Source organism: Gymnodraco acuticeps, unplaced genomic scaffold (assembly GCF_902827175.1).
Source record: "Gymnodraco acuticeps unplaced genomic scaffold, fGymAcu1.1, whole genome shotgun sequence".
NCBI classification, from domain to species: Eukaryota; Metazoa; Chordata; class Actinopteri; order Perciformes; family Bathydraconidae; genus Gymnodraco; species Gymnodraco acuticeps.
The window spans coordinates 43,024-55,997 of NW_022989918.1; the positions used below are offsets into that span (position 1 = coordinate 43,024).

At 43.1% G+C, this 12,974-nt stretch overlaps 1 long non-coding RNA gene across 1 annotated transcript; it reads left to right on the forward strand.

The window, feature by feature from the left end:
- Positions 1 to 11,726: 11,726 nt before the first annotated feature.
- On the forward strand, positions 11,727 to 12,685 carry LOC117542270. The gene is made up of 2 exons (XR_004568404.1): positions 11,727 to 12,468; positions 12,561 to 12,685. It is a non-coding gene; the product is annotated as an uncharacterized LOC117542270 (long non-coding RNA).
- Positions 12,686 to 12,974: the final 289 nt, after the last annotated feature.

Sequence of the window (12,974 nt, forward strand, 5' to 3'; positions counted from 1 at the left end):
TTTCTGGTGCTAGCTAGCTGCGCTAACGGATATAAGGAGCTGTTTCAATGAAAACAGAGGAGCGACATTTCGCCGGGCACTTTATGCAGGTAGCCAGACAGTGGGACATTGTACGAAAAGTCAGCACGGATAGTGCGCGCAACATGATTGCAGCGTCCAGGCAGCTCCCGTTCGAGCACATGCCTTGAGTTGCACATAGCTCCCGCTCCAACACACACACACACACACACACACACACACACACACACACACACACACACACACACACACACACACACACACACACACACACACACACACACACACACACACACACACACACACACACACACACACACACACACACACACACACACACACACACACACACACACACACACACACACACACCACACACACACACACACACACACACACACACACACACACACACACACACACACACACACACACACACACACACACACACACACACACACACACAGTATTCGTTCCAGGTTGAATTGAGGCAGATATTTGTAATGTTCAGAGGTTGTTATGTTTAATATTCATGAGAATATTTGTCATTGTTGAAATGATAAACATTTGCATAAAGCATATTTGTCCACTCACATGTTGATAAGAGTATTAAAAACTTGAAAAATGTCCCTCAGTCTAAGGAACATTTAGAACAGATAAAAAAATTGCGATTAACTATGGACCATCATGCGATTAATCGCGATTACATATTTTAATCGACTGACAGCCCTAGTTTTTATGTAAAAAGTAGCGAGTAACTATGAGTGTTAAATAAATGTAGTGGAGTAAAAAGTACATTAGTGTTATAAAGCAAAACAATTGAATACAAGAGTACAGTACAAATATGTCTAAACAGTACTTAAAGGGGCCCGTTTATGCAAATGTTCAGGTTCATATCAGTATTTTGTGTCTCTACTGGGACATGTCTCCATGCTTTAATGTTCAAAAAGCTCTTTATTTTTCTCATACTGCCTGTGCTGCAGCACCTCTTTTCACCCTCTGTCTTAAACCAGAACACAGTCTGCTCTGATTGGTTAGCTGGCTGGCTCTGTTGTGATTGGTCAACCGCTTAGAGATGTCTCGTCCCTTAGCCTATCACGTACAATGTGTTGGAGGGCTAGCCAATAAAAGTGCGAGTGTTACATAATGATGTCCATATGTTACAGAAGTAAACAAAGGACGGTGTTTCAGGTGGGGGAGGGGGTAGTGTGGGGGAGAGAAACTCCCTTTTCCAAGGGATTTTAGCCTTTGCAGACCATTTAAATGCCCCTATATAAACACACTACAGGAAAGGGAAAACCCTAAAAGCAAAATAGGGCCTCTTTAAGTACATTTCTTGAGAACATTTTACATTCCACACCGGCAACTATGAAATAAACAATAAACATTTGATAAAGCAACTCTTATAAAATATGTAGAAACCAAATGTATCATTAAACAGCACCATGGCTGCAGCTACAGGATAAACAGCAGGACAGCCTGCTCTGTATGTTGGCTCGTTTACGATGCCCTTTTACCCTGTTTCTGACAGAATACATACAAAAATTGTATTTGGCTGATTGCATGCAAATGCCATGGACAGAGAGCTATGTAACTCCAGGCAGAACAAAGTGAGGTGAGGAGGAGCAGATCCTCAGCATGAAGTTTGTCCCCCACAGCTCCCACAGCTCTCACTGCAGCTCACATGCTCATTGTGGGTTTGACCAGTGACATATGACCCACACTCTGCTAAAACCTCAGAGCACAGAGGTGGTGCTGCCAAGCTATATCGAAAGTACAGTTTTTCTTAATAAGATCTCTCGCCCTCAATCTGTCAGAGAAGTTTGAATGTTAAACAGAACCTCTCAGGCTCTAATATGAAGCTTCATTTGAACTATTAAAACACAGCACAATACCCCAGATTGATTATTCCAGCATTGCTTTACAATTGCATTTAGAATACAGTTTAATTAATTTTTTCTCAATCCATCCCATGGAAATACTGCAAACATTTTCGCTTAGGTCCCGTATTTTCCGGACTATAAGTCTGTTTTTTTTACCTGTCTGGCTGGTGCTGCGACTTATTCTTTCACACACAGATACGGGTTTTGGGCCGAGGGCGACACCGTACTTCCGGTATCCGCCATTTCACACGAGGTGCAACCAGAATATCATAGTCTATTGTCTTAATCAATATAGTCAACTCTAAAATACCACATATATGCATTGGCATGATAATATTATTGTGACAAGTGGGGTATTCACCTGGTGTTTCCAGAAGATAGACGTAGATGCTGCCAAAATCGACCGAAGGCCACTTTCGAGAGTCGTTTTTCCATACATCTGCAGGCAGTCTGTAACAACCCACACAGCTCTAGTTTACGCTGGTAACGACCTAGAGCACACCCCTCAAGTCCAGAGATGTAATCCGAAGACATGCAGCGATTTCTTCGGTCGTTAATTCAGAAAAAAAAACTAGTGCGCTCTGCCTGGCTACGTTAGCTAGTTGTTTATATTAGCACCTCCAGGATATTAGCACATCCAGGAAAATGGCGTATTTATATATATATATGGCGCGCGTTGCATAGCTCGTGACGTCACTGTGTGAAAGAATACTCGGAAGCGATTTATAGATTGCATTTTTTCTGACTGCGTTAAAACTCTGGACAATAGATGGCACTGTGACAACTGAAAACTGCTGTACCACAGAAGAAGAAAATAGTCACGGCAATCATGGAGGATCATGGGTGGCCGACTCCCCTCTTGACTCATTTTGACAGTAACGCAGCAGCTGCGGGAGGTTTAATTTTAGAGTTGTCGCAGGATTTACCTTTATCCTGATCTGAGAAGGTATTTCACAGCTTGTAACAATTCTGAACGATCCTACCGTAGTTCCTCGTGGCTTTCACAGCGTTCACATGTCAGCAATCATCTGGAGCTGTGTGGGAGCGCAGCAGCTCCTTCTTCCGTACCCGAGATCCTTTGATTCATTCATTCTGTTTTTCAACAAGTGTAGCGGCGATCGCTCATCAAAAAAGGCCACTCATGGAGGTTAGCAGTCAGAGTTCCCAACGCGTGTTGTGGTGAAGGATGAGGTCCACCATGACGTAATTTGTAATGCTTTATTTCTTTGTACAACGTTAAAATGTTATTTTAGGCCTATCTAAAATCGTGGTTAAAACATAACAATCACGCACACACTCAGACACGGTGGAAAAATGTGTGGCTTCCTCTCTAACCTCTCAACCCAGCTGATCACCTGTGCCCACACATATAGCTTGATTACCTCCCGTGCTCCCAGGTGCGCTGATTAGATGATCACACACACACACACACACACACATGCACAACCAAAAGCAAATTGGCTCCAACACTGTCCTTTTCACTACATGTTTGCCTTTTGTTCATCTTCTGGCTTAGATTTTCTGACATAATAGATCAATGAATGTAATATACAGTTAGTCTTGAATCTTGGATGTGAGATCTGGTGGTGCTGATTTTTTCTGTTAGCACTGATCACAGCTTAAGTAAACTGACTGGTTCCCACTGAGAGCATGGCAAATGACCCTGAGCTTTTCATGGCAACTTCAGAGGTTGTTCAATAAACGGATTTCTATACTAGTACACACCCGAAGGAAGTTCGGAGTTATGAGAGGTTTCACTTTGCTGGCTTCAACTTTTACAGAGAAGTTAGGAGCAACTTAAGAAAGTTACTGTCAAATTAAAAGTTTTGATGAGATGTTGGAACATTTGTCAGTGGTTTTCGATGAGCTCCTTGCATTTTCATTATGTGACCCAACCCAGTCTCACGGCATTGTGTGTAATAGTCACAAAATAAATGTAATCTATTGATTCGTGTTCACCAACACGATTTCCCCCTTTTTTTCGTGTCACACAGAACGATTTTAAAAGCAATGTATTTCTATTGGTAGTATGTTTCGTGCCTGCAGTACGTCTTTTTGTCCGTTCGGGTCTTGGAAGACCGGAAGCTGTGTGGTTCATAAAAACATGTTCTTACTCAATATCAAGCCACGATTATTGTTTTTATTTTAAATTGTATAATGTCTGACTTTTTTTGCCGTCCGTGAGGAAAATAAATGGCTCAGAGCCTCAGAATACTGAAATCTGTATTTTTTTATTATCTCTTTTTCCTTCTAATTTGTTATTAATTGCATTTGCTTGTGGTGAACACGAATCAATAGATTAATTGTGTGACTATAACACGAAATGCCGTGAGACTGGTTTGTGTGACCACGTGCTTCACCACTGATATTGAAGATGATTTTTGGTCAACAATCAGGACAAAACCATCTAAATAATCCAGTCAAAACTTGGGGAAACATTGAATTTAAATAATATAAAAGGTTACACAAGTATTCTGAGTTTTTATATTTTGTAGGACCTTTGCCAGTGTTTTCAGCTTCAGTTAGGTTTTCCCGTACATCTTGCCTCTAGATCAGTTTTCAAGCTGCACCAGCAAACAACACACATTTCAAATACAGTTTTAATTAAATAATCAAATAATTTAGTTTACCTGAAACTTGATTAAAATCGTGTCATGGCAGCAATTGCAGTTAGGAATTTCTGGTCTTATTGGACGACTATCTTCTTCCTGGGGTTTTTAAGGAGGTGCCTGGTCGTCCTCCAATACAGTGGTTCAGGAATGAGTCATTAAACAGGGAAATTAGTTAGCATTTTACCACTTTGATTTCCCTTGTCTGGAAGTCAGAGGTTATTTTTAACCACGTGTTTCCTCAGATGACTGAAATAAGGTCTATGGTAAACGAGTTAGAGACTTTCACATTTTGTTCAACAACGTAAAATACGTCAGTAAATACCCCACCCATGAATGTCCAAAGATTCAATGTGTCATAAAAACAGCGGTTGCTAACAAACAAAAACAAAATAGGCAACACAAGTCTGCCTTTAGCTAGCGGTGGTGATACGCAACCAAGCGACCGTGATGTAGTTTGTTTGAAGCATGACGTACGCTTTTTACTTCTATCTTTTGCATTTATGCTTTAAAAATTACAAAGTGGTTTTAACATGTGGAGATTATCCTGAGGGAGCCCTTGTGATGTTCATTCTGGGTTGGCCGACTAAAATACATCATCACTGCACCATTCTATTGGAGGTTTGGTGGTTTGACCCCCTGCAGTGAACATTTCGATGTGTCCTTGGGCAAAATATTTAACCCCAGTTTGCTTCTGATGGCCGGAGTGTGTGAATGTTGTGTGAAATTCTCCTGAGCAATGGAAATCTTGTGTCAGCCTCTGCCTCTGTATGAATGGGTGATTGCTGACATGTATAAGTAATAGCGCTTTGAGGGGTTTCAAGACTGGAGAAGCACAGTATAAATGTCCTTTTTTTAAAAACTTGAATTGTAACAGAATCTTGTATCTGTTGATGCCAGCCTCAAATCCACACACAGACAGGAAATGAAAGGAGAGAGAAAAATACTACAAGTAGTGCTGGATAATCAATTATATCTTTAATTAACTATTTCAATCATTACAAATAGATATAATGGAAGATTAATTATGTTTTCCCCAATGCTGTTTAATTAATTCAGTGACACATACTGCACAGCTTGACTCTGGACTGAACGCACATTTGTTGGAGGCCACAGATCCACATACTGGTGTTTGTGCAGATTTATAGACGTTATCTAAAGTTGCCTTTACATCGCATCAGACCAATTGCAAAGGCATTCTTCGGTGCATTGCAGACGATTGATTGATAGACTGTTTGCATTGATGTTAACTAAGCCAATAAATCAATGGCTATAAATATATAATAAAGTTTAGTTGATATGTCTCGTGAAATGTTTTAGTATTTTATGAAATATATATTTGTATGTTATTATGCATTGATATGTTTAGTTTCTTTGTATATATTCAAACATTTCAGCTGATTATTGAATGTGTGAATAACTGGGGCTTGGTCCCAAAGCAGTGCTAGTAGTACAAATATAGCTTCGGAAAAACTGCAAGAGACTGCTTGCACGGTTGGTACTTGTGTACTACAATGATTTATTACAGGCCCTCATGTACCATTTTTGGGTCTCATATTACAGTTTTTTTAGTTGCTAACACACATAAAGCATCATTATTTAAACTCACTCAAAGAACAAAACCTCAGCTCAAATCTCAAACTCTAAACACAGTTTCAGCTCTGCTTGTTTGCCATTCTCAAAACACTCCCATTAAAAATGCTACACACATGAACCAATCAACAAACACACATGCCAAATTACACTTGTCACTTGTTAGATGCTTTTATCCAAAGCGACTTACATACATTCAGTACTGTGGACAATCCCCACAGGAGCAATTTGGGTTGAAGTGTCTCAGGGACACAACGACATGCTGACTGCAGTGGGACTCGAACTTGTCTCAAAGTTCAGCGCACTATTACACTGAGCCACAGCCCCCCCCAAATGACCATAAACACCAAACTGCTTTATTGTTGACTCAGAAATCAGGATGTAAGCACTAGAAAAAGGCTTCATGTAAGACATTTATAAAAACAACAATGGATAGGAGGAAGAGGTAGAGGGAGGATAAGAGAGAGAGGGAGGATGAACTGAAGTCAGTTGAAGAGTTATTTGCAGCATAACGGTTGGAGCTGTATGACCGTCAGGTTACAGGTGGATGAGGTGCTTTGGTCAGACCCAGTGAGGAGGTCAAATGCTGCCTAAGTATTTCTTTCCTTTTTCTAAAAATATTTGTTGTATTTATTTTTCCTCAAAGTTTTTCACAAGTGCTCATTAAGTGCAGGCTGAGGTAGAGTTGATGTGTTACAGCAGGATTATACGAGACACTGTTCCAGTGCAGAATGAGGCCTGTGACGGCTGCAGCCCACTGACAGGATGGAGGACGTCACAGAGATGACAGCAGCAAATGATCCTTCACACAGAGGGACAACAGAGCAGAGGTGAAACCCTGATCTATCTATTCCTCTCCATTTTACTCTTGTCTTCATCCACAATCTGGGTCAGTGTGAGTGACACACATACATACAAACATACATACATAGTGCAGAGAATTGCAACACCCACTGCTGCTGTCAATCACACTTATTGGTTTGGCTCATAATAGCACCTGTCAATCCCCGTCTATCTCTCATGGGTGCTACAGTCTGTGTAAAGTAAGACACATTAGATGTAGATGTATTGAACCAACAAACTCAGATTCAGTGGGTCTGTAAATCCATGAGAGGAAAATCAGAGTTGATTTTCAATGATGCCGGATCTAACTCCGATCTAACAGCCAATGAGTCGAAGTCAGCCTTGAACCTTTCTAATTGACATAAAGGACGCCTGGATAAAATGACGTTTCATTCAAATGACACACAATTTCTTTTTTACAAGTTTAATCAGGGTTGGGAGGGTGTGAAGCTGACCGTTGAGCGGCCCGACCAAGCAAGGAGGCAGAGGCAGAGAATTCAAATATAACCCGGTGTGGGCATTTATTCATCGCTGTGGTACAGGATACACAGCCTCAATATTGCTGCCCAGGTGAACACAGTCACCAGCCACAAGGATCTCACCCACACTACCAGCCTCCACCAAACAGGAAACACAGAGCCTAAATACACACCCACTAATCAGCAATTAGACACAGGTGAGGGAGGAGCAATTAGACACAGGTGGGGGGGGGAGGAGACAACACAGGGCACCAGGTGAACATAATCAGGAGTAACTGAAAGAATGGGAGGGGGAACACTTTTCAAAATAAAAGACATGTGCAATATACAAAGCCCGAAGCAGTCAGTCCACAGTGACGAAGCCATCTTCGTCACATTTCCTCCTTCCTCTCCCGAAAGAGAACAGTACCTTATTCCTGCGACATCTTGGCCAATTTGCTCTCCTCCATGTGTCTCCACTCCGCCCGGTGTTTCTGCTTCCCCGTGTGCCGCATGGTTTCCTCAGAGGGGGGCGTGAAGTCGGAAGGAAGCTTCCCTTTCTTCCTCAACTCTTTCTCCCGCTCCTTCGCGATGGCCTCCGTCAGGTTCTCCACGTACGCCGCCTTCATCGTCTTCATCACCTGCTTCTCCACCAGAGTCTGAGCGGCTGACAGGGCCTCTGCATGAGCCTGAGCCCTTATCTCCTCCAGCTGTTGCTGCATGACGCGCTCTCTCTCCCGACGGATCCCCTCGGCTATTTTCACCCGCATCTCCTCCGCTAGAAAAGCAGCTTCCTCGTCTTTAAGTTTCTTCTCCTCCTGCAGGCGTATCAGACGAGCCTCCTCCGCTAAGCGCATCTCCTCTTCCTTTCTCAGCTTCTCCTCTTCAACCTGAGCTATTCTTCTTTCTCTTCTATCAGGGAAACCTGTTCCTGTATCCCTGAAAACGGCTGCTCCATGTTCCTCAAACGGCACTCCTCCCGCTTGAATCTGGCTGTCTCATACTGCAGGAATGACTTCATAATCTCCCTCAGTTCCTCCATCGTTTTCACCTCCTCACTTGGTCAATCCTACTTCTGACACCAAATGTGAAGCTGACCGTTGAGCGGCCCGACCAAGCAAGGAGGCAGAGAATTCAAATATAACCCGGTGTGGGCATTTATTCATCGCTGTGGTACAGGATACACAGCCTCAATATTGCTGCCCAGGTGAACACAGTCACCAGCCACAAGGATCTCACCCACACTACCAGCCTCCACCAAACAGGAAACACAGAGCCTAAATACACACCCACTAATCAGCAATTAGACACAGGTGAGGGAGGAGCAATTAGACACAGGTGGGGGGGGGGAGGAGACAACACAGGGCAACAGGTGAACATAATCAGGAGTAACAGAAAGAACGGGAGGGGGAACACTTTTCAAAATAAAAGACATGTGCAATATACAAAGCCCGAAGCCGTCAGTCCACAGTGACGAAGCCATCTTCGTCACAGAGGGTTACATCCCAACCCTAAGGGGCACACCCTGGACTTAATTGTATCAAAGAGTCTGAGCATCTCTAAGCTTGTGGTGACTGATGTAGCGCTCTCTGATCATTCCTGTGTTTTTTTGAGAGCTCTATTACTGTCCAAACAACTGTTAAGAAAGAGGTGACCACTAGACGTCACTTAACTGAAAATACAGAGGAAATGTTTGCTCAGATTTTTACTCCCTCAATTGCCCATGCTAACTTCTCAGTAAATGAGCTAGTTGATCATTTTAATTCTAAAATAACAAATGTCATGGATACCATCGCTCCCATTAAAACAAAGGAAGTATCTAGCAAGAAAAAATCTCCATGGAGAAAAGCCATGACTGTGAGAACAGCAAAAACTGAGTGCAGAAAAGCTGAACGCAGGTGGAGACAAACAAATCTCCAGGTTCACTTGGAAATATATAAAGAGAAACTCGGTTTCTATAATCAGGAAATAAAAAAGGCACGACAGTCTTTCTTTTCTGACATCATTACCAAAAATAAAAACAACTCGCGTGCCTTGTTTTCTACCGTCGACAGACTAACAAACCCCCCAGTGTCGATAGCCTCAGAATTTCTATCCACCAGGGCCTGCAATGAATTTGCCTCCTTCTTCACTGACAAAATCATGCAAATTAGACAGGCAGTCAGTGCCTCTGCATCAGGTACAGCCAATGTGTTGTCCCTGTGTTCACCTAAAGCCAATTCAGACACCATGTCACAATTCCGTCTGATAAATGCTAAAGACTAGTGATGGCGAGATGAAGCCTTATGAAGCTTTGAAGCTTTCCAGCCAATTGGTTCGCAAAAGGGTTCATCTCATGAGGCTTCATCATGGGCTTCATTTGAACACAAACCCCCCTGTTGGTCAAAGTGTGTAAAATAGGCAGATTGGACATCTCAACAGTGTGCTCTATCTCATACCGAGTTTCCAATGAGTAAAGCCTTAGAATAACTCGAAACAACGAACATTAAATCATATTTTCATGTCAACAATATTGTTTTTATTCCAGTTGAATGATTGTGATTGAAAAGCCTAAGGAGGCTGGTAAACATTGCAAAGAGGTATTTGTATTCCTTCATAAATGTAACCATGTTGTAGCCTGAGAAAGGCTAAACCATATCAAAGAATACATTTATTAACTACATTATCTCATTTAGCTGTAGCTTTTATAAACAAAAAAAAAAATGTAGCCCTATTGACCAGTTGTTGAACCAGGGACCCTGCGGTCGTGAGTCAACTGCTTTCCATGAGCCCCACACTGAATCTCCCTGAAAACACTGCACGATATTTATTCCTGTATTTATTCATTTATTTATGCTTGTATCTATTTATACTTATGAGTATGACATGTTCCGACCTCTATATAAGTGAGGGTCTGAGCTCTCTTAATTCCATCGTGTCACCAGGCCCGGGTACAGGAGGGGTAATAATATGGTTCTTCTTATTATACATCCATGGGTATGAGCGTTGTGGTTCAACGGTTCAATCTGAATCGCTTCCTGAAGCAGTCTCGTGGTATCGACAGGCAGCGAGGCTTCGTTTGTCATCGATAACGTCACTGGCCCAAAACGATACAAGCCTCGATACATGCTTCACAAAAAGCTTCGGGGATTACTCGACACACGCTCCGAAGCCTAGGTGTAATACGTAACATCACTACTAAAGACATGGAAGACATTATTCAACATCTGAAATCCTCCTCCTGTAGCCTCGATATTATTCCGACAGGATTTTTCAAAACTGTTTTTCCCTGCATGGCCTCAGATATAACACATAGTAAACAACTCTCTTCAATCAGGTGTATTTCCACAGGCCCTGAAAACTACAGTAATTAAACCGCTCCTAAAAAAGCATAACTTAGACACAACCGTAATGAATAATTACAGGCCAATATCAAACCTTCCTTTTTTAAGCAAATTGATTGAAAAAGTTGTTTTTTAACAGTTGAGTAATTTCAAGTTTTTAAATGACGGTTTTGATGTGTTTCAGTCGGGCTTTAGACCTAACCACAGCACTGAAACTGCACTTGTAAAGGTCTTAAATGACATTCATTTAAACACAGACAGTGGCAGAATATCAGTTTTAGTATTATTAGATCTCAGCGCTGCCTTTGATACTGTTGCCCACAACATATTGCTAGACCGTCTAGAAAACTGGGTGGGAGTTTCAGCAACAGCTCTAAACTGGTTTAGTACCTACTTAAAGGACAGAAAAAACAATGTCTCAATAGGCAACTACTGTACACATCAACTTTGCGGGGTTCCGCAAGGCTCCATCTTAGGACCTTTGCTTTTTAATATTTATATGCTACCTCCGGCTGAAATGATTAAAAAGAGCGATCTAAGCAGACGACACCCAGATTTATTTTAAAATCACACCAGGAGACTATTCTCCGATTAGAACACATTGAGCACATCACTGACTGGATGACTCAGAACTGTGGTGGTTGTATTCTCCAGCCACCTCCCTTGTGTGTGTTTTCCCTCCCCCTGTCTGTGTGGGCGTCAGTTGGGCACCCTCCTCTGCTACACACCTGATTTCCATCAGCCATTTACTAATGGCATATCAGCGGAGGCACCACAACTTGTCAGCGCCAGATCGTTGTTTAAACCCCAGTGGTAAAACTCTCAGCCTTCTCAGCCTTCTTAGCATTAGTTAGCTATTTCCTCTACACCTGAATGTTCTTCTTACCTGTTCTTCTTGTGCTCCAGGATCACTCTCCAGCCGGATTACTCTCCACGCTCCTCAGCGCCGGTGACCCAGCGGACACCGGCTACCAGTCCAAGACTGCGGACAAACTCTGCCAAGCCCTGGCCAATCAAGGCGCTCTCGTGGGGCATCACGATACAGTTCTCCGTGAGGCAGTGGAGACTCTCCGGAACCTCTCCGCTAATGTGCAAAGGATCGGCACCCAGGTAGAACTGCTCACCTCACAGTCTTCTCCCCCGCAGCCCGCTGCACAGCCGACAGCCCCTCCCCCCCTCCTGCCGCACCCCTCCATCAGCTACGAGAGGCTGTCATTCCCACACCGGAGCGATACGCTGGAGATTTGGATATTTGTAGAGCCTTTTTATTCCAGTGTACGTTAGTTTTTGAGCAGCAGCCTAGTACTTATCACACAGATGGGGCTAGGGTAGCATATGTAATGAGTCTGTTGAGGGGGAGGGCTTTAGATTGGGCTACAGCTGTTAGGGAGAGCCAGCCACACATTTGCTGGTCATATGATACTTTCATTTCCGAAATGATTTTTTTTTTTGTATCACCCGGTACGGGGGAGGGACGCTTCCAGACGCCTTCCTTCTCTCCGGCAGGGCTCCCTGTGGTGGTTGCATTCTCCAGCCACCTTCCTTGTGTGTGTGTTTTCCCTTTCCCTGTCTGTGTGGGCGTGGTGCCTGTCACTCCTGGCTCCCGGCTCAAATCTCCACCAGCTGCAAACAGTTGAGCACTCTCCTCTGCGACACACCTGATTCCCATCAGCCATTACGGATGGTATATCAGCGGAGGCTCCACAACCTGTCAGCGCCAGATCGTTGTTAAACCCCAGTGGTAAAACTCTTAGCCTTCTCAGCCTTCTTAAAGTATAGTGACTATTTTCGCTACACCTGAATATATTCTTACCTGTTCTTCTTTTGCTCCAGGATTACGCTTCAGTGAATTACGTTCCAGTGGATTAAAACTCCGGAGGATACTCTTCAATGGATTACGCTCCAGTGGATACTCTCCAGCCGGATTATCTCCTCCAAATAAAACCTTTGTAACACACTGCCGTGTCCTGCGTTTGGGTTCTCTCAGATAACCGTAACACTCCCGTAGTGTAGCCGAATTTTCAGTTGAGTTTAGAACAGTTGCTTCCGACTCACGCTGGAATAACGAGTCATTGCAGGATGTTTTTCTTCAGGGGCTGAACGAAGCAATTAACGATGAGCTAGCTGCTAAGGATGATCCAGTTAGCTTGGATAATTTAATTGCCACAGCCATCAAGATTGATAATCGCCTCAGAGAGAGACGTAGGGATAGGAATAGCCGTTACTCCAATCCCAGCGACTCCTCAC